General features: G+C 46.3%; 1 protein-coding gene and 1 long non-coding RNA gene across 2 annotated transcripts in view; both read right to left on the bottom strand.

The window, feature by feature from the left end:
- The window catches only part of LOC137429177 (uncharacterized), an 83,635-nt gene extending 67,831 nt beyond the window's left edge, over positions 1–15,804 (bottom strand). Inside the window, exon 1 of the long non-coding RNA XR_010984826.2 lies at positions 15,601–15,804. This is a non-coding gene — a long non-coding RNA (uncharacterized LOC137429177). The remainder of the gene's footprint in view (positions 1–15,600) is intronic.
- Positions 1–19,593, bottom strand: part of LOC144892601 (uncharacterized) — a 1,198,808-nt gene that overhangs the window by 699,446 nt on the left and 479,769 nt on the right. The window lies entirely within an intron of this gene.

Below are 19,593 nucleotides of genomic sequence, written 5' to 3'. Positions count from 1 at the left end.
CAGTCTCTTCGAGGACAAAATGGCGTATCAACCGCCTGTATTGGAGCGCTTGATTTTTCCCCAACAAGAGCTCACGCTTGGTAATAAAACCTGAGACGCAGGTTTAATTGCATTTGCAATATAGGACGATGTCAAGGGCAATCCCTTTCACGGGAAGCCTCAACTCATTCGCGACCAATATCAAAAAAGTCCGCTTGCAGCCTCGATGCGATTCATGGCTGAATCTCTCTCATGGCCGTTTCCTCCTCATGGCCATCTCCTCTCTTCCTTTTTCCTTCACAAACATTTATTTTTACCTTTTACTATAGTCATCTCCATTTCACACAAAAATCTTTACAACAATATTACCTGAAACTAAAAATACTGAAATTTTTTCTAATATTCAGGAACAAAGTATATAATAACAACAAAGGCGGAAGTGACGGATCCATAACAGTAGTCTCCTAAATCTGCCACCCCTAATATTAACAAAACTTGGGCATTCTTCCACAGAAGCCTGCTCTCTCTTTTGCACAGATCCATCACATCTCCTCTTCAGTTTTCAAACCCTTCCTCCTGCCTATTTTACACTGAATCCTGTGGTGAGGCAGTTGTGTTGAAACAACTTACCTTCTCTTCCTGCAGGGCAAATCCAACCGAAGGCAACCTCAGATCATTCCACAAAGCCTGTAGCAAATGTGTGTCCACTCTCAGGAGAGTCAGTAAACAACATCTGACCAACTTCAATATTGAACTTTCAAACTTTTCTCCATCCTCTAAAACCCATTAGCAGCTTATTAAATATGTCTCTGGAATATGCTTTCCCTCCATCCATTCCCTCACTTAAAATGGCACCACAGCCGATTCCGCTCGTGAGAAGGCCAAATGTCTCAATACTGTGTTTGCTTCAAAATCTTGTGTCCACAACCCCTTGCTCTCTTTACCCACCCAACCTATTTGTACCCATCTGCTGCTGGAGTCTGTGCCTTTTTCACCTGGGAAGGTGGAAAGGTTTATGGCAACCTTCAATTTTGATTCAGCAACTTGACTGGACGGCATCAGCTCCCGTGTTCTAAAAACGTGCTCTGCCAATGTTGCACATCCTCTTTCTGCTCTGTTTACCCTATCATTTCCCTCGGTCATCTTCCATCTACTTTGAATTTAGTCAAAATCACCGCATCATACAAAAATACATAATTTTATGTCTGTCTACCTGCCTATCTGTCTGAGAGCGATACATTTGGTTGTGTTATGTGCTCCTCCCCAAACCCCGGTCACGGTGTACCTCCGAGCCCCGAAAGGAGTCACGGCAGAAAGATGTGCTATTATGTGTGCCAATGACCAATGGTGAAACCACACCAATCAATCGATACAAAACCCAAGTATTGTATTAAAATCGCACAATAATAACAACTTGCGCAAGTACAAGAAAACCTCAATTGCACAGCAAACACCATATAATTCCTATGATGGTACCACCAGTTTCTTAACTCAATAACTCACGGTACTTCACGTGAGCGAACTGTAACACCCCCAAAGTCACTGTCACGACACCAGTCCAAAGTCGATCCACGCTCCGGTGATCACAAGAAAAAAGGTCGTACTGAGACCTGAAGCCAGGACGGCTGACAGTCGACATTGCAGAAGAGCCGCTGGGTGAGAGGTCGAGCCGACGTCGGTCAGGTAAAAGTTCACCCAAAAGGCGACTGGGAATTCACACCCTTCGGTTCACCAGACAATGACGCAGACATGAACAAGCAGCAGTTCCCAAGCGGAGAACCGCGAATTCCCAAGCGAAATCCATGACACACACAAGAACCAGGCTAATGGCTGGTGCGAGGTGAAATGGCTGATGCGAGGTGAAATGGCGGGCGGGCCCGTAATGGAGGCCTACTTGCTCTCCAGTGATGATTCACTTTCGGAACCAACAGCAAAACCCGACTCGCAGGTTTATTTGCCACAGCAATAACGACACTGTCACAGGAATCCCTTTCCCGGGGAAACCAATATTCGCTCGTGACCAATGTCCACCAGCGTCCGCTCGACACCTCGAAGCAGATAGGCCTTCCTTTCCCGATCTCACTCGATCCGCTCCAGCCTCTTCTTCTTCTTCCGGTTTCTCCCGATCCATTTCGTTTTTCTTTTGAAACACTAATTTTACCTTTAAAGACAGTTATCTCCATTTCACACCGAAACCGTAACAATAGTACATGAAACTAAAAATGCTTCCAGCGGGTGAAAACCACAAAGACAGAAGTGACGAATCCATAACAGTTGTTACTTATCCAATCAACCAAACTTGACCAGAGGATTAAGGGTCATAAGATGGAGGTTATAGTGACTTCATATGCCACTCCCCCAAAGGGGGTTTTCCATCTTGGGCAAAATCTGTGTTAAAGGGGAACCCAAACACATTTTTTTCCCCTGAAAACCATTGAAAGTCATCACTGTCTAATTTGAAGGGAAATTTATTTTCAAAATTTCTTGCTGATCACGAAGTGTCGAAAAAATCCCTAACGTGTCGATTTTCGATTTCACGAGTGATGTCACACAATCAACTCACTTTGATCCAAATGGCAGTTTTACATAGAGAACAGTGTATTTCGAGCTTGGATGCTGATATTTATTCCACCATCATGAGAAATTATGAAGGTTCTCAGTATGTTGAAAGTGATCAGTGGGGTTTTGAAGAAACTATATCAGAGACAAAATTAGTGATGGAAACATTTTGAGCTTTGTGCGAGCGATTCAGACAAAGATGATGTTCGTGAAGATGGCGGTGTTCGTTGTGCAGATGAAATGCCAGTTGGATGTTCACGACAGATTGGTAGTTTTTGGTTTCCGTTCAATTGATGGTTTATCAGGGATTTTGTATTAATTGATAAATCAGTTATATTACTCCAGAAGAAATACGGCATGACACAGCACGGACATGGCACAACACACGGACAGTGCTTGCTTGAATGCTTAAGTCACTTAGCGAGTGCTTTACAATAAACTTGTTAACTGAACACATCCCCAATATTCTTGAGGCCCAAGCCTAGATCTACAGTAATCCATATACCCCAGAGAGGATAATAACATGACCATTCCTGTCGCTCGCATGCGGAATGGGTGTGCTGTACTCGTGTCTCGTTACATAAAAAGGTGCAAAAACTGATCCCCTTAACTTGTCATCAGAAAGATCATGGAATCGATTATCGCAGCTAACGTCAAATCCTTCCTTTTTCTCCAATTCGGATTCAGGCCAAGTCATTCTACCTTGGACGTGCTACTTCTGCTCTCCCAACAATGTATGCAGGCCTTGAAAGTCAGACATGAGATCAGAGCTGCCTCTTCAGACATAGTCACGTGAAAAAGTAAGTACACCCCATGTAAAGTTTTGACTTTTTCAACATATTTCAACATACAGCTATTTGATCTTCATTTCAACAATATTGAAAGATAAAGGTGATATAATATAACAAATATCATGAAACATTTACATTTTGTAGTCCATTGTATAATTTAAATAAACATTAAATTTAATTATTTATTTTATTTATTTATTTTATTAATAAATAAACATTTATTTTATTTTTTATTTTATTTATTTATTTATTTATTAAATTTATTTAATTATTTAAATTATTTAATTATTATTTTATTAAATTAAATTTAATTAATTTAATTAATTGAATTATTTAAATTTATTATTTATTTATTTATTAAACATTTATTTCATTTTATTTAAAAAAACAATATTTGCTATCTTTATTAAAAAAAACTCTTCCTCACTCGCTCTGCACTGCCCTCTCTCCACCTCACCCCCAGGAATACCTTTGGCTACGGCTTCCCCTTCGCTCCCACCTTTTATTCATATGTGTGTTGTACCGTCCACCAAACAGTGATGACTCCATCGACATCTCGCTGTCTGATAATATGGACCAACTTCTATCTACCCATCCCAACTCTCTCTTCCTCATATGTGGTGATTTCAATTGTCACCATGCCAGTTGGCTGGGTGTGGGTACCTCTCTCACCAGCCATGGCTCTTCAGCAAAGGACTTCTGTGACTCACTGGGACTGACACAATCAGTCAATTTCCCGACCCGGATCTCAGTCAACGGAGCATCTTCTCTTCTGGACTTGGTTATGACTAACTTACCTGAAAATGTCTGCTGCTCTTCTTCTGCTCCAATCGGCTCATCTGATCATGTGCTTGTTGAAGTGGACATCTCTCTGACCATTCTCAGAGAGCCTCCTCAGCGTCGACGAGTCTGGCATTTCACTCAGGCCAACTGGCACGGTCTTCAAGCAGCCACCCTCCAGGTCTTTAAAACAGCTGTTCACCACCATCTCTTATCTTCCCCCATCCAAAACCTTGATCTTTTCTACCCCCGCTAATTTCACCCCAATTCCACTTTTTTGAAATACGAACTTCTGTCCTGGAAGTCCGTGGTGTCCTTGTGTTTTATACTTCTCCCACCCCCCCCCCCCCAAGCCCTTTCCCTCCCACACATCTCCCTGCTCTCAAATGTTGTGTGCTCTCAAGTGTTTGTGTGCTTCCCCTTCTCTCCCCATCTTCCGCTCCCTCTTTTTATATATTTTGTCTGTCTGGTTGATTTGTTTGTGAAGTAAATGTCAGCTCTTTCACGAGCCTCGATTCAGTAAAAAAAATAAAAAATAACAACAACAAAAAAACATAAATGCAAATTTTGCATGTGGAAAAAGTAAGTACACCCCTACATTTATCACTACTTCAAATACCTAAAATTAGAATCAGGTGCACCAGCTCAGGTGCAATTGATTAGAACATCGTTAGAGAGGATCTTGGAGGAACCTGTCTTATTTAAACCTCAGACATTTAGTTTGGTTTGCTCTTTGTTGTTGAAGTGTGCGGCATCACCATGCCAAGATCAAAAGAGCTCTCTGAGGCCTTCAGAAAGAAAGTTATAGATGCCTACGAGTCTGAGAAGGGATTTAAAAAGATCTCCAAACAATTTGAAATCAATCATTCGACTGTCCGGAAGATCATGTCCAAGTGGAGAAGATTCAAAACAACTGCCAACTTGTTCAGGCCAGGCCGCTCCAGCAATTTCAGCCCGAGAGCAGACTGCAAGATGCTGAAAGAAGTCTTTAAGAACCCCAGAATGTCATCACGGGACCTACAGGTAGCTCTTGCCACTGTTGATGTCAAAGTGCACGAGTCTACCATTAGAAAGAGGCTGCACAAATTTGATCTACATGGGAGGTGTGCCAGGAGGAAACCTTTGCTGTCCAGAAAGAACATCAGGGCAAGACTAAAGTTTGCCAATGAACACCTAGGCAAATATCAGCACTTCTGGAACAATGTGCTCTGGACAGATGAGTCAAAGGTAGAGCTATTTGGCCACAGTACCAGAAGACATGTTTGGTGAAAACCAAAGACAGCATTTGACCACAAGAACCTGATACCAACTGTAAAGCATGGTGGTGGAAATATTATGGTTTGGGGCAGCTTTGCTGCATCAGAGCCTGGGCAGCTCACCATCATAGAATCCACTATGAATTCTTCATTGTACCAGAGGGTGCTTGAGGATAATGTGATGCCATCTGTCGGAAAGTTGAAGCTCAACCGAGGGTGGACCTTGCAACATGACAATGACCCTAAACATACCAGTAAATCCACCAAGGAATGGCTGAAAAGAAAGAAATGCAGGGTTCTGGAATGGCCAAGTCAAAGCTCGGATCTAAATCCCATCGAGATGTTGTGGGGGGATTTGGAACGAGCTGTGCATGCAAGAAACCCCTCAAACATCGCACAGCTGAAAGAATTCTGCTTGGAGGAGTGGGCATAAATTTCTCCCAGTCGATGTCAGAGACTGGTAGACAGTTATAAGAAACGCCTACTTGAGGTTGTTTCTGCCAAAGGGGGCAATACCACCTGTTAGAGCCAAGGGTGTACTTACTTTTTCCACAGAAGGAAATGGCATCTCTGTTAATTTTTTGCTGAATAAATTATTGCAAAGTCAATTTTTCATTGTTTTTTGTTCAATTAGATCACCTTTATCTCTTAAAAAAAACCCCAAAAAAAAAACCTTTAGAGGCCATTTTTTTCCCCGCAAGCGGGGGTTGGCCCTTTTCGGGGACCGTGGTTGTTGTTGTTTTTCGGTCCCCTTTTTGAAGCAATGTTTTACGGCCGGATGCCCTTCCTGCCGCCAACCCTTTTTGTCGCCTTTTACGACAAACAGGGAATTACCAGTGAACTGGTACTCAATTAGCCGACCTCGGAAGGATGACAGGCTGAGTCAACCCCCCTGGCGTTAATTCAGCGATCGACTGGGATTCGAACCCAGGATCCTAGGATCCTAAGCCGGCACCCTAGCCGCTAGCCCAACACCAGGGATCTATAGATGCTGTTTAAATGAAGATCAAATATTGATATGTCCACATATGTTAAAAAGATTTTAAAAAACATTGCATGGGGTGTACTTACTTTTTCCACATGCGAAATTTGCATTTATGTTTATTTAAATTATACAATGGACTACAAAGTGTAAATGTTTCATGATATTTGTTATATTGTATCACCTTTATCTATCAATATTGTTGAAATGAAGATCAAATAGCTGGATGTTGAAATATGTTGAAAAAGTCAAAACTTTACATGGGGTGTACTTACTTTTTCACGTGACTGTATCTTGAGCATTCGATAGTTTGGCACCTAGCCTTGCTCCCCAAACTCTGTCTTTGGCATCCAAGGAAGGACAACTGCAGAAGTGGCTTTCTGATCTCCTCTACTCTCTTGGTCATTTGCCACTCTCAATGGGATCCTCTCATCTCCTCTCCTTATCAATGCTGGCGTGCCCCCAACACAGTGTTCTGGGCCCCGTCTTATTCCTAAGTTTCATTAACCATCTTTCTGACTCTCTGGAAAATCTTATTTATCTATTTGCTGATGACTCCATCCTCTGCCCAAACATTCCCTATCCTTCAGATGGGCAAGCAACAGCCTCTGACCTCTCTTCAGATTTTCATAGAACCACAAGCTTGTCAAACAAGTGGGGTATGATCATTCTCACTCTGTCTCTCCAAAAGGCTGTCTGGCAAATCTTCCCATCTTGTTTCTTAACAATCCTCTTGAAGAAGTTGGGTCACTAAAACTTTTGAGTCTCACTATCAGGCATGTTTTTTTGTCTGGGGAAACAACACTTCTAAGATGGCCTCCAAATCCAGCCAATGAATGGAAATCCTTCCATCGTGAAAAGTCTTTCCTTGGCACACCTGAGCTCCTATCCACCTATATCCACTGCTTGGTGTAGTACTGCTCTCCCATATGGGCTGTCATCCCTGCCTCACATCTTGCTCAGCTTGATGCCGTGGAAACCAAGGCCTTCAAGATCATTTGAATCTCCCGCGATGCAGCAAAGGCCCAGAGGCCTTTCACATCATAGACAAACTGGTGTTCTCTCTGTCTTCTACCACCATCCTGGTCTTGTACCTTCTGCCCATTCCATGCTCTATCCCCCCTCCCTCCCAGGTTTCTGCAGAGCACACATAGTCTGCCAATAATGCCCTTTTGGTGAATCGCCCAAAATTCAGAATTGCCATTCACCTCCACTCATTAGTTCCTCTTTCTTCCACATTCTCTTAAATCTTGTCCACCCAATGTGTCCTCCCTTAACCATCATTCTTCTTCACATCCCTTATTTGTCCACGTCTCCTTCTATTTTGTCCCCCATCCCTGCTGTTGGATGTTTCCCCTCTCTATTTCTACTGTTCCTTTTGTTCTGTTATGTCTTGATCCGTTCTGTGTTCTAGATTGTCCCCGAGCCTCGACTTTGTATGCAAAAAAAACTGTAACAAAAAAAAAATACAAACTGCAAAGCAGGTCGAGGTTTTCCACATCTTCAACCCTCATCCTACAGAAATGACATTAGGCTTGATAATATGACATGTAGGTGGTCAAAGAGGATCTTCCTGTTGCAGACTCCAGATATCCACCCAAAATGAAAACCGAGAACAATTTATTTTTTATTGCAGGAACGTTCTGTACAGCAGGGCGGCACTTTGGACTTTTCAAGGATTGATGCACTTAATGGTAAATTGAGGCTGCATATTTATAAAGGAGTTTTTTTTTTTTGTATACAAGATCGAGGCTCGTGTAAGAGCTCACATTAATCACAAAAAAAAAAAACGGACACATAAAGAAACATATAATAAAGAGAACGGGAGACAAGATGGGGAGAGAGAGGGGAACATACAAGTACAACAGTAGAGAACAGGGACATCGGAGGATCTGTGGGAGGGAGAGGGCTTGGGGGGGGGGGGGGGGAGGAGGCATGGGAAGGGGGAGGGAGGGGTGGGAGAGGTATAAAACATATGGACACTGCTAGGACTTCAAGGAAAGAAGTCGGTATTACAGAAAAGTGGATCTGGGGTGAAATTAACATGGGTAGAAAAGATCAAGGTTTTGGATGGGGGAAGATAGAGATGGTGGTGAACAGCTGTTTTAAAGACCTGAAGGGAGGAGTGGGATTGAAGAGAGTGAGAGAGTTTGTTCCAGAGGCGGGATTAAAGAAGAATGAAAGAGTGAAGGTGAGCAGAGAGTCTTGATTTTGTCAGTTTCACCAGAAGAGGGTTGCTGGCAGATCTTGTGCGACCTGTAGGAATATTTGGGGGACAGAGCACAGACAGAGCTGGGGAGCTAGGCCATAGATGAGTCGGTAGACAGAAGACAGAAAGTCCACCAACCTGCCTGCGGAGAGTGAGTGAAAGGTCCTCAGAGTTAGTTTCATCGCGAGAGATTCCAATGATTCTGAAAGCTTTGGTTTCAAGAGTGTGAAGCCGAGCTAGGCGTGAGGCAGGAGCACCAGCCCGGAGTGGAGAACAGAATTCAATTGAGCTGCGGATGAAAGCCTTGCTTGTGGTGAGGAGCTCAGGTGTGCCAAGGAAGGACTTCGCACGACGGAGGATGCCCAGTCGGCGACTGGCTTTGGAGGCCAGCTTGGAAATGTGGTTTTCCCAGGAAAGATCATGGCAGATAGTGAGACCCAAAAGCTTGAGTGACAGAACGTCTTGGAGAGGTTTGTTGAGAATGTAGATGGGAGGGTTGTCCAGTCGGTCTTTTCGGAGAGACATAGTAAGAGTGTGAGATTTGTCAGGATTGAAAGACATGTTCCACTTGTTTGACCAGTCTGTGATTTTGTCCAGGTCTGCAGAGAGTGAGGAGGCTGCAGACTGCCGATCTGAGGGTATGAGGTATGGAGCGGCAGAGAGTGGAGTCATCAACAAAGAGATAGAGAGGATTTTCCAGAGAGTCAGAGAGATCATTGATGAAGACCAGAAAAAGCACATGGCCCAGAACACTGCCTTGGGGAACTCCAGCCTGAACAGGAAGGGGAGATGAGAGAAATCCATTCAGGGCCACACGTTGACTACAACCAGAGAGGAAGTCCACAAGCCATGTGTGGAGATTTCCATGGATACCATCGGAGGAGAGTTTGGTGAGCAGAGCGGGGTGCCAGACCGTATCGAAGGCACGTGACATGTCAAGGGAGACAGCTCTGATTTCCTGTTTGGCATTGAGGACCTCCATCCATTGTTGAGACAGCAGGAGCAGTATGTCTAGAGTATAATGACCTGGTCTGAGTCCAAATTGATGATCCGAGATCAAGCCATTGGAGAAGAGGAAGGATTTGATATCCGAAGCGTAGATGGATTCCATAACTTTGCTGATAATTGGGAACAAGCTGATTGGTCTGTAGTTGGAAGGATCTGTTTTTGCACCTTTTTGTGTAAAGCGGTAATGTTGGCTGATTTCCAAGCTGATGGCAGATGGCCTTGAGCAAAAGAGAGGATGAAGAGAACAGAGAGATGGTGAGATAGAGTGGCAGAGCCGGATTTTAGGACCCGTGGGCTGATGCCGTCTGGTCCAGTTGCAGAATCAGAGTTGAGGTTTGACAGAAACCTCTCCGCCTTGTCAGGAGAGGACACAGAGTCCAGGAGTAGCTGGGTTCAACTGGGTATGGTGGGTAAAAGAGATGGGTTTGGGACACAAGATTTTGAGGCAAACACAGAGTTGAGGCATTCAGCTTTTTCACATGCGGAGTCAGCTGTGTAGCCGTTTGAGGTAAGGGAGGGGATGGAGGGGGAACAAACACCAATTAATTTCATGTTAATTGATGGAGTAATTAATTAATTTAATGCGCTGGGCTGTTTATTTTCAAAATTGTTAATTATCTTACCAATGAAGACTTTTTGTTCGTGTATTTTGAGATACTAGGGCATTGCCCGTACGTGGGTGCCCGTTCCTTGCCAAAAAAAAAAAAAAAACGCTACCCGTACGCTCTACCCCGCCCGTACGCCCGTAAACAAAAAAAACAACGCTCTTCGCTTCCGCCCTTCGCTCTGACTGAATTGGGAGAAATAATGCGCATAAGAAATCGAATTACGTACCGTAATGGCGGTCAGCTCGTAACGCGCTCAGCTCCGCTCGTCTCACATCGGCCACGCCTACGCAACAAAGCGTTCTGTGATTGGCTGCCGGAAGTGAAGTCTTCACTGTCCGGAAGTTCGCAAATCGCAGTTACGATGAATCGTTTTAATTTAATCGCAGTTTGAATTCGTTTTAAAACATAGTTTAACGGCAACATAGTTTTCCAACGTGAAATAAATGAATACGCTGTCAAATGTGCCGTCCGAGGCAGAGTCTGATCGCCACGTTCGGCACACGTGATAGCTCGCTGCTCTCTGATTGGTTGAAGCGTTTTTTGGACATAGCTCGGTAAGTACTTCTCCGATTAATTTAAAACCTTGAAAAGGCACATCCTCGGGTCCCCAGCAATATACCTGGCAAGTTTCAAGTATATCGGACCCGTGGTTGTCGAGAAACAGCGGTCACAGACAAACGTACAAACAGAGATTACTGGAATTATAGATAGATATATTCATGAAGTAACAATTCCTGGTAAACAGATTTACACCATCAAAAGGAAATTAATAACTGAATGAATGATTGCTTGTCATTCCAATGACAGCAGTAAGACAGCAGGACTATAGAGAGTTGTGGATGGAATTTTGACTGTTACGCTATCATCGCAGTGTTTACAAATGACTTTGCTTGTTCATACAATGAAGGACTTGCAGAAGAAATTATGAAGAAGAAGAAGAACCACAATCGTGTCTTCAGACGCATCGGGCCACCGAGGCAGTTTTTCCATTGGCTGAGAGTTGGGGGTGTAATTCTGGACGAGTCAACACTCTGAAGTAGCATACTCGAATGGCTCATTCTTCCCAGTAAGCTGGTACTCATTTTGCCGACCAAGGAAGGATGATGGGCTGAGTCAACTCACCATATGTTAGTTCAACGGCACGACAGGGCTAAAACTCAGGACCCTAAGAGGACTTGCAGAACAGAGAGAAAAAAAACCCAAGGGGATCAAAATGTCAGATGACTCGACAAGTGACACATTAGGGAAGAAATGATTAAACCATCGAAGAGTGACTTATACCCATATTTTTTGCAGGTGTTTACAAAATCACAACTCAGACAACCAGATATAAAATATATCTATTTTTAAAAATTGGGATTGAGGCTCGAGGGTGGGGAGGAGGAGAGGGTGATAAGAGGGAATGGGTCGGGAGCGGGTGTGGGTAGGGAGAGGGTGTGGGTAAGGAGATGGTGTGGGTCGGGAGATGGTGTGGGTAGGGAGAGGGTGTGTGGAGAGAGGGTGTGTGGAGAGAGGGTGTGGGTATGGAGAGGGTGTGGGTTACTGAGAGGATGTGTGGGTAGGGAGAGGGTGTGGGTAGAGAGGGTGTGGGTAGGGAGAGGGTGTGGGTAGGGAGATGGTGTGGGTAGGGAGAGGGTGTGGAGAGAGAGGGTGTGGGTAGGGAGATGGTGTGGGTAGGGAGATGGTGTGGGTAGGGAGAGGGTGTGGAGAGAGAGGGTGTGGGGAGAGAGGGTGTGGGTATGGAGAGGATGTGGGTTACTGAAAGGATGTGGGTTACTGAGAGGATGTGTGGGTAGGGAGAGGATGTGGGTAGAGAGAGGGTGTGGGTAGTGTTACGGATTTCGTCACTTCCGTTGTTGTGGTTCTCATCCACTATAAACATTTTTGGTTGCATGTACTATTATTGTTATCGTTTAAGTGAATTGGAGATAACTGTTTTCAAAAGGTAAAAAAAATTAATGTTTTAAAAAGAAACCGGAAACCGGATCAGGACCCGGATGAAGAAGAAGAGAAAGAAGGAGCGAAAAAGGAGGCGGAGCAAGTGAGGTCGGAGAAGGAGCCGAGCTGCTTGGCGGTCTTGAGCAAACGCTGGCGAACGGGGATCACGAGTGAACTTTGGGGTTTCCTGGGAAAGGGATTCCTGCGAAAGAGTCGTTATCGCTGTGACAGATAAACCTGCGTGACAGGTTTTGCGGTTGATTCTGAAGAGAATCATTGGAGTGCCGTTACGTCTCGAGAACGGACCGTTGGCCATTTTGCCTTGCGCCTGATTTCGCATCGCTCCAGGTTTTTCACCTCGCTCCAACCATTTCAACGCATCCAGCCGTTAGCTTGGTTTGCATGTGTAACGTGGATTTCGAGTGGGAATTTGCGGTTCGCCGTGTGGGGAACCGTTGAACATCCATACCCGAAGGTGTGATTTCCCAGTCGCCTCTTGAGGACACCTTTGCCCATCTTTGGCAGTGTGACTGTCAACCGAGCGGGATTCTGGTCTCGATACATCGTTCTGACGATCGCTGGAGCGTGGATCGACTTTGGCTTGAAGCCGGGACAGAGACATTGGGAATGTTATTTTTGCTCACTTGGAGCACAGTGAGTTATATTGTACGAAACTGATGGTACCATCATAGGAATGATATATTGGTTGTACAATTGATTAATATTGTTATTGTACTGTTATTCTTGTGTGACCTTAATACAATACTTGTTTGTTGGTAACAATTGGTGTGGTTTCACCATTGATCTTTGACACACAGAATAACACATCTTTCTGCCGTGACTCCTCTCGGGGCTCGGAGGTACAACGTAACCGGGGTTTGGGGAGGAGCACGTAACAGTAGGGAGAGGGTGTGGGTAGGGAGAGGGTGTGGGGAGAGAGAGGGTGTGTGTGGGGAGAGGATGTGGGTAGGGAGAGGATAGGAGAGGGAGAGGGTGTGGGTAGGGAGAGGGTGTGGAAAGGGAGAGGGAGTGGAGAGGGTATGGGGAAGGGGAGGCTCGGAGAGGGAGAGGGTGTGGGTAGGGAGGAGATAGGAGAGGGAGAGGGTGTGGAAAGGGAGAGGGAGTGGAGAGGGTGTGGGAAGGAATGGGATAAGGGGGGGAGAGGGTGTGGGAAGGGAGAGGATAGGAGAGGGAAAGGGGGAGGGGGAGAATAGAGGAGGGAGAGGGTGTGGGTTCGGGAGAAGATGTGAGGAGGGAGAGGATGTGGGGAGGGAGAGGATGTGGGGAGGGAGATGATGTGGGTAGGGAGATGATGTGGGTAGGGAGATGATGTGGGTAGGGAGATGATGTGGGTAGGGAGATGGTGTGGGTACTGGGTAGGGAGAGGGTGTGGGTAGGGAGAGGATGGGGGGAGAGAGGATGTGGGTATGGAGAGGGTGTGGGTTACTGAGGGGATGTGTGGGTAGGGAGAGGGTGTGGGTAGGGAGAGGGTGTGGGTAGGGAGAGGGTGTGGGTAGGGAGAGGGTGTGAGTAGGGAGAGGGTGTGGGGAGAGAGAGCGTATGTGTGGGGAGAGGATGTGGGTAGGGAGAGGGTGTGGGGAGGTAGAGGAGAGGGAGAGGGTGTGGGGAGGTAGAGGATAGGAGAGGGAGAGGGTGTGGGTAGGGAGAGGGGATGGGGAAGGGGAGGCTAGGAGAGGGAGAGGAGGTGGGTAGGGAGAGAATAGGAGAGGGAGAGGGTGTGGAAAGGGAAAGGGAGTGGAAAGGGAATGGGGAAGGGGATGCTCGGAGAGGGAGAGGATGTGGGTAGGGGGAGGGGGAGAATAGGGGAGGGAGAGGGTGTGGGTAGGGAGAGGATGTTGGGAGGGAGAGGAGGGGGAGGGTGTGGGAAGAAATGGGATAGGGGAGGGTGTGGGGAGGGAGAGGATGAGAGAGGGGGAGGGGGAGAATAGAGGAGGGAGAGGGTGTGGGTTAGGGAGAGGATGTGGGGAGGGGGAGGATGTTGGGGAAAGGATAGGGGAGGGAGAGGGTGTGGGTAGGGAGAGGGTGTGGAAAGGGAGAGGGTACGGGGAAGGGGAGGCAAGGAGAGGGAGAGGGTGTGGAAAGGGAAAGGGAGTGGAGAGGGTATGGGGAAGGGGAGGCTCAGAGGGGGAGAATAGGGGAGGGAGAGGGTGTGGATGTTGGGAGGGAGAGGATGTTGGGAGGGAGAGGGTGTGGGAAGAACTGGGATAGGGGAGGGAGAGGGTGTGGGGAGGGAGAGGATAGGAGAGGGAGAGGATGTTGGGGAGGGAGAGGATGTTGGGGAGGGAGAGGATGTTGGGGAGGGAGAGGATGTTGGGGACTGGGGAGGGAGAGGATGTTGGGGACTGGGGAGGGAGAGGATGTTGGGGACTGGGGAGGGAGAGGATGTTGGGGAGGGAGAGGATGTTGGGGAGGGAGAGGATGTTGGGAGGGAGAGGATGTTGGGAGGGAGAGGGTGTGGGAAGAACTGGGATAGGGGAGGGAGAGGGTGTGGGGAGGGAGAGGGTGTGGGGAGGGAGAGGATGTTGGGGAGGGAGAGGATGTTGGGGAGGGAGAGGGTGTTGGGGAGGGAGAGGGTGGAGGCTGGATGAGCAGGGAAGAAACAAACTCCCACGCTCACTATCGCCCCCGGGTTTTCGAATACATTTCAATGCTTTATCGAAGTCTCTCCTTTATCGAACATATGAAGACGATTGTCCTTCACTCTGATCTGTGCTCCTCCTCGGCCCTGGCTTTAATTCATGAAGCAGGTGCAGTCTCTGTCAGTCGAAGCGAGTTCCCCCATTGCTCTGCTGAGATGACGCAGCTCGTAGCTCGGCCGACACTCCAGCTCTCACCCTCCGCTTGGTCCACACATCTCGGTACTCAATCGTAGCGCACGAGTATCCGCAGGTAGTCACTCGGGCCGAACACAAACAAACCTCGGAGACGCGCGGGTTGCAGCAGTAATCCCCCTTTCGGAAGGAGAAGGAAGGTGTTCGGGGAAGCGGGCGGGGGTCGGCCGCGCCTCTGACGCAGTTTAAAAATGAAGTGCGCAATCGGCCAGAGGAAGGACAAATACACGGATAATTTTTTTTCCGTACATGTCCGTACAGACGGGACGAGAATCAGACTTGCGTGCTCACCTGCCGGTCCAGGGGGATTTTCGTGCTGCGTAAAGAGTTGCGCGTACACACGGTCCGAGAGTCAGACGGAAAGCGCGGCAGACACGTGCTGCGATTCCCGGCATACACACACGGCCGTAAAACATGACGCACCTTGTTTACGCTCACCCTCGCGGGATGTTCAAGCGACGAACTCACGCGTTCAAGGTAAAAAAACAACCAGGAAAATTAGGGGAAAAAATGTAAACCGGTGTCAATGGAGTATATTATAAGCGGCGATGGTTGTTGTATCTCCACTTCTGACACGCCGAGGAGTCGCGACCGCGGACATCCTCGCAACACAACACGCGGCGTCGCAGAGCGTTTACCTTTCCGCCTTTGAGATGTGCCTTGAGCGGTCGCCAGGGCCCCGTGGGTCGCGGCGATGCTCCGCTCTTTCCTGACACCCCTGGGCTCTCCTCGTCACGCTCATCGGGCTCGTCCGGTTCCACATTCGGCGATGCCGCGCAGGCCGGCTCGCTGCGGGGTAAACAAACCGTGCCCCGCCCCCCTGGCCCCACCCCTCGGACCCTATCTGCATCGCTCCGCCCATAACCCTCCCCGCGGTGCGCCGCAGCATGTCTTGCCCACCTACACGGTGGGGATTCCATCCCTACCCGGCGAATTGTCGTGAGACCTAAGTAAATCGATGCCGAAATCCCGGGGCCCAAGCGACTCTCCCACGTGTTTGCCTCCTGATGGTCACGCGACTAAGACCAATGACCCCTGGCTTCATTTACCGAGTCAAAACAGGTAGCAAGCAAAAGGCATCAATGGCACGGTTTAACCGCAATCATCATGAGGTCCATTATTGATTGACACGTCAAACGCCCAAAGGAATTGCGAATTTTTTTCGATCATTCTTAGATCAAGGGGCGGGAGGGGCGTTGAGGGAGGTGGGGTGGAGGGGGGTGAAGGAGGTGGAGGGGGGTGAAGGAGGTGGAGGGGGGTGAAGGAGGTGGAGGGGGGGCGTGAGGGAGGTGGGTGGGCTGCAGATCAGATGAGCAAGATAAGATGTCTTAATTGTCTGCAGGTAATTCAGACATGGAGATGTGCTGTTGCAGGTATTATGACGGGGTTTGTTGAGATGGCAAAGGCTGATACAACAGCCAATAGACCGTTGTTTCATGAAGACCCAATAGACCGTTTCATCAGAAATTCCGGATCACACAAATCCATAATTATTGTAGTCGTCAGTCCCATCACCTGTGTCCAGGTGAGCATGCATGATGAGGATTGACTACTTAAGCCTTAAGGGGTTTAGTACCTGTTTGTAATGCACTCGCCAATCAATCACCCTGCAGATCAGGTTAAACTCATGTTTATTTATTTATTTATGCTCATGCAATTTGATTCCACAATATTGACACAAGGCTCTGACCACGAAAAGTGTGTGTGTGTGTGTGTGTGTGTGTGTGTGTGTGTGTGTGTGTGTGTGTGTGTGTGTGTGTGTGTGTGTGTGTGTGTGTGAGACGGTCATGTGTAGTGGAAACGAACAGTTTCCGTTGAGTTGCCCACGTCATATCAGCTGCAGGATGGGCAATCAGGCATGGCAAGGAGGACTTTGGGACGTGGGAAAATCCAAGCGCTACACAACACCATCCTCCCCCACCCACCTCCAAAAGAGATAAATAAATTAAGGAAACGAAGACACGTCCGACCAAGCCACAGTACTTGGATTGGTTCGACTGGAATTTTGCGTCCAAACTCCTGGAATTTTGCATGACGAGATTTAACAACAAGAACAACAAAAAAAAAACATCTCAAGGAAATAATTAGAGAATGTATTCTAAAATATAATTTCGTATAAATGAAGAGTCCACAACTATCGCTCCATTTTATTTTATTTGAGAACCTTGAGGGAAAATAAACATCGATAAGGGAAGACAACTCATTTACCCCAACAAGATGGTATTCATAAAATAGTTAACATGCGCAGTCAACTTGGTGCGAGCCAACTCTTCTGTTTTTGAAAGGTTTTTTTTCTTTGATCCAATATGGCTGCCTGACCACGTGAGAGATGATATCATAAATTTATATTCTCGAACATAATTGTAGCGTATATCACGCTCAAGAAATTTCAAACTGATCAGACGAAGCGTTGTCCCTGTCAAATTATGACGTCATAACTAAGTCACCAATGACGTCATCGTTAACGACACCTATTCTCCATGCGGAGTTCTTTACAAGGAGCCACATTTCAATTTTTTCCATGGAGCGGTTCTGGAGATATAGAGGTGCAACGTTTTCGGATTTTTTCAAAATGCTGCCTGTACCACGTGACCTATGACGTCATAATTATCACTAAATATTCTACAGGAGGAGGTGCTCCTATGGTGAAAATGTTCGTGTCAATCGGACCAAGAATAGCAGAGAAAAAAATTTCATACTGATCGAATCAAGCATTGTACTTGTCGAATTATGACGTCATAATTAAGATACCAATGACATCATCATTAAAATATCTTATTCCCCAAGGGGAGTACTTGACAATGACAATGTTTCAATTTTTCCCATGGAGCGGTTTTGGAGATATAGAGGTGCAACTTTTTTCAATTTTTCCAAGACGGTGCCTGTACCACGTGACCTATGACGTCATAACTATCATTAAAAAATAATTCTACAGGAGCCGCTCATATTCTGAAAATTTTGTGTCCATCGGACTAACAGTTGCAGAGGTAAAAAAAAAATTCATGCTGATCAGATCAAGCGTACTTGTCGAATTATGACGCCATAATGAAGGCATCGATGACATCATCATCAACATGTCTTATTCCCCATGGGGAGTACTTGATAATGAGCTATGATTCCATTTTTTCCATTGAGCGGTTTGGGAGATATAGAGGTGTAACGTTTTTTCAAGATGGCGTCCATACCACGTGACCTATGACGCCATAATTATGAATAAAAAAATTATACAGACGAAGGTGCTCCTATGGTAAAAGTTCGTGCCAATCGGACCAACGGTTGCCAAGAAAATGAATTTTAAAAATGCAGACAAGTACTCAACACATGCAACCGAATGCCAAACCCTGTTTTCGCTTCGCAAGCGCAGTGTAACTACAGATTGAAATGTTGTGTAGACCCCCATAATATATATGGCAATGGTATCGACCCCCATCATACATGACAATTGTATCGACCCCATAATATATATGGCAATTGTATTGACCCCCATAATATATATGGTAATTGTATTGACGCCATAATATATGGCAAGTTGATCCAGCATCTTACTATAATTCACCAAATGTCCGTCCGTCCGTCCGTTCAAAGGTACCGCAAAAACGGCTCAACCGATCGCAACGATATTTTGGGTGGGTATTCCTGGGACCCCTGGGAGTAAAATAGGCTATATTGTTTTTCCAAGTTTTCCAATTTTCCAGTTTTTCCAAACACGATGGAAAAATATTTACCGATATGAACAGTGACGTGGTTTTTGTTGAAATTCTACAAATACTGTTTATTCTACGTACCAGGAGAGAGTAGATCGACTCCTGACGAACTCTTCCTATATAAACGTGCAGCTCCGAAGTAACATGGCAGCGTGTGCAAAGCGACTGAGAAACAGGTGTAGCGGCCGCTTCCGTGTTAGATTCGGTGCGCACTCTTCACACATAAACGTGCGACTGAGAAAGACGTGTAGCGGCCGCTTCCGTTTTGCAGAATTCAATCTTTTTTCAAAATGTGTGCCATGTACTGTTTAGATTTTGATGATTTGCTTGTGATATGATTCAACAGATGTAGTCTAGTAGGAAGACTAGGTCCCCCTGCACCCCCCGGAGATATACTTCTAATCAGTGTTTCTAGATTGGAAAAAATGTGTAGAAAATGACTAGCTATGGCCCCAAGCTGAAAAAATGTCCCACATACCATTTTTATGCAAATTACTGCTGCAAATTTTATGCAAAATTATGCAAATTTTATGCAAATTTTTGATGAGGAGTAGAGTTGAGGGGTCTTTGAGGGCTTCATCGAGGTGCTCTCGGTTGCAAGACTGGGTCATTCTGAGAAGCACAGCAGGGTCAGAGATCATGATGTTCTCCTCCTCAGTGAATCTCTCCATCAACAGCCTCTCCATTGCCTCACACACTGTTTTGAGGCAAAAGAGGGACTTTGCGTAGGCCTTTCCACTGAGAACACCTTTGAGAGATCCACTTGTTACTAGTTGTGCCTCAAAGAGAATCTCTGCATATCCAGAACCACGCATCTTGTGTCCAGTGAGCATCCCGATGTAGTTCATGGATGTGTGGAAGGGTCCAATCGTTACTACATGACTAGCAAATTCATTTGGCCAGCGCCAGATGATGGGAAGGGCTTTC

This window comes from Myxine glutinosa, chromosome 6 (genome assembly GCF_964187855.1).
Source record: "Myxine glutinosa chromosome 6, kmMyxGlut1.1, whole genome shotgun sequence".
Taxonomy (NCBI): Eukaryota; Metazoa; Chordata; class Myxini; order Myxiniformes; family Myxinidae; genus Myxine; species Myxine glutinosa.
Note: the sequence above shows the minus strand (reverse complement) of the source record. Positions and strands in the feature narration are given on the sequence as shown.